This window comes from Oryctolagus cuniculus, chromosome Y, assembly GCF_051225735.1.
Source record: "Oryctolagus cuniculus isolate XC-2025 breed Fujian yellow rabbit chromosome Y, ASM5122573v1, whole genome shotgun sequence".
Classification (NCBI taxonomy): domain Eukaryota; kingdom Metazoa; phylum Chordata; class Mammalia; order Lagomorpha; family Leporidae; genus Oryctolagus; species Oryctolagus cuniculus.
In genome coordinates this window covers 21,454,772-21,459,792 of record NC_142889.1, presented here as the reverse complement: position 1 = coordinate 21,459,792, position 5,021 = coordinate 21,454,772, and the positions used below count along the sequence as shown (strand labels likewise).

At 42.1% G+C, this 5,021-nt stretch overlaps 1 pseudogene; it reads right to left on the bottom strand.

Moving 5' to 3' along the window:
• Nucleotides 1-3,078: 3,078 nt before the first annotated feature.
• Nucleotides 3,079-3,721, bottom strand: LOC149119354 (acyl-protein thioesterase 1 pseudogene; annotated as a pseudogene).
• Nucleotides 3,722-5,021: the final 1,300 nt, after the last annotated feature.

The window sequence follows — 5,021 nt, the reverse complement described above, 5'->3', positions numbered from 1 at the left end:
ATCTTTTTTTAAAAAAGAAACATAGTCTGACAAAAAAAAGAAAAAAAAATTCAGAAAAATGAAAATAGTGTTTAGTCTATGAGACACCATCAAGGTCAAACTACACATGTCTTAGACATTGCCAAAGGAATGGAAAAGCAAAGTAACTTAGAAAACTTACTGTGAAATAATAGAAGAAAATTTCTGAAATTTGGACAAAGATATGGACATCGAAGTACAGGAAGCACATAGAATCCCAGATAGACATGATCAGCAAAGGTCTTAATCACAATATAGAATATTCAAACTTTCAAATGTAAAACACAAGGAAAAGATGCTAAAAAGTACAAGCAGAAATGCCAGATTATCTTTAACAGAGCTCTATTTTGACAGATTTCTCATCAAAAACTCTACAGAAGAGGGTAGAACAGAGAGACATAGTCCAAGTCCTCAAAGAAAAACAAAACTGTCAGTCTGTATTAAATTATTTGCATTACCAATTAGCACCCATTTATAAAGATGCATTCTTAACATTGTTTGGTCTGTTGGAATACAGCAGAAAAATTAAAACATTTCAGAAATATTAAGCATCCATTTTTGCTACATATTAAACTGAGGTAACTAGACCACAGCACATAGTTCTGATTAATGTTTATTATCCATAAACTTGTTTTCAAAAATTATTCCAGTAATCTGGGAATTCTGACTATTTAGAGTTGAATGATCACTATTTTTATGTCAGAACAGAAAGCTAATTGTTAAAACTCATTTTCCTAAATGAAAACTTAAGTTCACTGGCATAAAAAACACTTTTTTTTTTTTGAGAGGTAGAGTTATAGACAGTGAGAGAGAGAGAGAGACAGAGAGAAAGGTCTTCCTTCCATTGGTTCACCCCCAAATAGCTGCTACAGGCGGTGCTGGGCCGATCTGAAGCCAGGAGCCAGGTGCTTCCTCCTGGTCTCCCATGCAGGTGCAGGGGCCCAGGCACTTGGGCCATCCTCCACTGCCTTCCTGGGCCACAGCAGAGAGCTGGACTGGAAGAGGAGCAACTGGGACTAGAACCCAGTGCCTATATGGGATGCTGGTGCTGCAGGTGGAGGATTAGCCAAGTGAGCCATGGCACCGGCCCAAACAAAAAACATTTTTCTAATGGACTGTTTATTTCCTACAGTAGCTGGTTTGAAACAAATGTACAGAAAAGAGAATCTATACTACCAGGAGATGAAATCATCTGAGAAATTAGTTTGTTTTTAAAGATTTATTCATTTATTTGAAAGTCAGAGTTACACAGAGAGAGGAGAGTCACAGAGAGAGAGAGAGGTCTTCCATCTGATGGTTCATGCCCCACCTGGCCGCATGGGCTGGAGCTGTTCTGATCCAAAACCAGGATCCAGGAGCCTCCTCCAGGTCTCCCAGGTGGGTGCAGGGGTCCAAGGACTTGGGCCATATTCTTACCTCTATCCCAGGCCACAGCAGATAGCTGGATGGGAAGTGGAGCAGCTGGGTCTTGAACCGGTACCCATAAGGGATGCCAGTGCTTCAGGACAGGGCATCAACCCACAGCGCCACAGCACCAGCCCCCAGAAATTAGTTTTTAAGATTGGTCTTAATTATTTCAGAATACACTAGAATGTGATCTAATTATTCTTTTAATTATATACAGAAAAATAAAAACACAGAATGACTTATTACCTGGATTGAAGATTCTAATCACTGAACAGGTCCAAGTTTAGAATAATGTACAGCTACTTGAAATATTATACAGAAAGTTTTAAGTAATAGTTTCTTTCTCTTAAAGTGCAAATAGATTTTCAATACCATATATCTATGATTCAGAATGTCAAATTACAGCATTACTGACACACATTCTATGGCAGGAAAGCAGTATTTGGTCTGCGATGAAGGACAATTAGGCAAGAACATTTTTTTTTCTTGATACCCAGGGAAAAGTCTGGTCCCCAAAATAAAAGGGCCATTACTTGAAGAGAAGAGTATTACTCTTCACTGACACTTTTTTTTTTTTTTGATAGGCAGAGTGGACAGTGAGAGAGAGAGACAGAGAGAGAAAGGTCTTCCTTTGCCGTTGGTTCACCCTCCAATGGCCGCCGCTGCAGCCGGCGCACCGCGCTGATCCGATGGCAGGAGCCAGGATCCAGGTGCTTTTTCCTGGTCTCCCATGGGGTGCAGGGCCCAAGCACCTGGGCCATCCTCCACTGCACTCCCTGGCCATAGCAGAGAGCTGGCCTGGAAGAGGGGCAACCGGGACAGAATCCGGCGCCCCGACCGGGACTAGAACCCGGTGTGCCGGCGCCGCAAGGTGGAGGATTAGCCTATTGAGCCACGGCGCCGGCTCTTCACTGACACTTAAAAGCATTATCCCCACTATTAAGAATAATGTAATACCTTCTCCCTCTTATGCATTACAATCATTACACATGAGAGCATATATAAAAACACCAAAGAGTGCATGGTGACTAAGCAACTTTGGAACAAATTTATAGACTAAGTCACACCATGCAAAAATCTCATTTCTTAACTGTTCATTCATACCTACATAAATTTTTCTTAAGCATACTGTTAAATTTCAAATAATATAATAAAAAATCTGACTGAAATGCTTAATTATTTTTCTAAATTCCAGTTAAGAAAAAGAAGCTAGCTGCTTCACCTATATTAATAACAGGTATTTTGGATCATATTTTACAAATACACGTGTAGAAACTGATATATCACAAGTTTCCTATGAGGAGACATTATTTAGTCAGTGTCATAGGTGTGTAATTGTGAAACATTTTAACACTGCAAACAGAAGTTTCAAGGCTGAGCACAGGAAAAGGATTATACTGTATAACAATGATACTGGTGTACTTCTTTTTTTTTTAAATTTCCAAAGTACAGAATATGGATTACAATGGCTTCCCCCCCATAATGTCCCTCCCGCCCGCAACCCTCCCCTTTCCCACTCCCTCTCCCCTTCCATTCATATCAAGATTCATTTTCGATTCTCTTTATATACAGAAGATCAGTTTAGCATACATTAAGTAAAGATTTCAACAGTTTGCTCCCACACAGAATCATAAAGTGAAAAATACTGTTTTAGTACAGTGGAAAGAATGGGTCATCAAAGAAGGAGGTACCTTTCTCTGAAGGGAGGAGAGAACTTCCACTTTGACCATGGCCTTGTCTAAAAATTATCAGAGTCAGTGATACTGGTGTACTTCTACACAGTCCTCTTAATGACTCAATCAATTGGAGGTAGGATTTTACCAATGAATTCCTTGACATCCATCTTTTCCTGCTGACAGGAACTGTGACTCATGCCTTCATAGGCCTTAAAGGTTACACTGGCCAGATTTAGCAATGTGTTTAGTTTTTCCACAGTAATAGAACCAAACATGAGTAGAACTAAAGAGTTGCAATCTCCATGGCACTGGAGAATAGAAACATCTCTATTAGCACCACTGATAGGACCCTGTGGAAATGAAGCCCGAAGTGGAAGCCAGCAACTGAGTGCAGTGACACCAGTTTCTGATATGTGGTTAAGAGCAGTATATAAAGCTCCTCCCTGAGGAAATCCTCCCAAAATAATTCTGTTAGAAGCAATGCTACTCGTCACCTCTTGATCTATCAAAGCCTTTACATTTTCTGTTGCTTGTTTAATTCCAGATTCATTCTCCAGTGAGCCTGGTGAAAGTCCAATATTATCAAACCAAAAAGGCATAGCCATGTTTATATTTAATGCAACAGGCACAATGGGTACATGCAGGCTGATATATCTGGCATGTGAACTTGTGCTACCTGCAAAGGCTTCTGCCCATCCATGTCCAGGATCTTCCAATCATGAAGGAAAATTACCACAGTGGCATCCTTCCTGGTGCAAGGCACTATGGCTTACAGTGGAGCAGGCATGGTATTACCACACATACACAGACTAAGCCAACAGCATGTCAGAGGTGGAAGGGATGAAGAGTGTCTGGCCTCAGCCCAAGGGTCTGCCAGCAGTGAGTCACCAGAGCCCTACTTGGAGTATGCTCAGTTGTGTGGGTGCCAAGCCAGAGAAAATAGACTTTAATACAGAAACTGTCAAGGCCAGTGCTGTGGCAAAGAGGGTAAGGCCACTGCCAGCAGTGCTGGCATCCCATATGGGTGCCGGTTCATGTCCCAGCTGCTCCATTTCTGATCCAGCTCTCTGCTATGGCCTGGGAAAGTAGTAGAAGTCCTTGGAGCCCAAGTCCTTGGAGACCTGCACCCAAATGGGAGATCAAGAAGAAGCTCCTGACTCCTGGCTTTGGATTGGTGCAGTTCTGGCCATTGCAGCCAATGGAGAGTGAACCAGCATATGGAAGAACTCTCTGCCTCTCCTTTCTCAGTGTAACTCTGACTTTCAAATAAATGAATAAATCTTAAGAAAAAGAAGGACCAGTGCTGTGGTGCAGCGGGTTAATGCCTTAGCCTAAAGCACCAGCATATGGGTGCTGGTTCGAGGCCCGGCTGCTCCACTTCCAATCCAGCTCTCTGCTATGTCCTGGGAAAGCAGTAGAATATGGCCCAAGTCTTTGGGACCCTGCACCCACATGGGAGGCCGGGAAGAGGCTCCTGGCTCCTGGCTTCAGATTGGTGCAGCTGTGGCTGTTGCAGCCAATCTCCCCGCCCTGTGTAATTCTGACTTTCAACTAAATAAATAAATCTTTTTAAAAAAAGAAACCATCAAAAAAGACAAAAGGTCATTATGTAATAATGCAAAAAATCAATGAAATGAAGAAATAGTGCTTTGAAAAATAAATAAAATTCATACCTCCTTGGTTGGAGCAGGCCCAAATTACCAAAATCAAAGATGAAAAAGCTGCTGCCTGAAGTGCTGGCATCCCATAGGGTTGCTGGTTTGAGTCCCCAATGCTCCACTTATGATCCAGCTCTTTGCTGTGGCCTGGGAAAGCATTAGAAGGTAGCCCAAATCCTTGGGCCACTCCACCTGCATGAGAGACATAAAAATCTCCTGGCTCCTGGCTTCAGATCAGAACAACTCCAGCCATTGCAGCCAA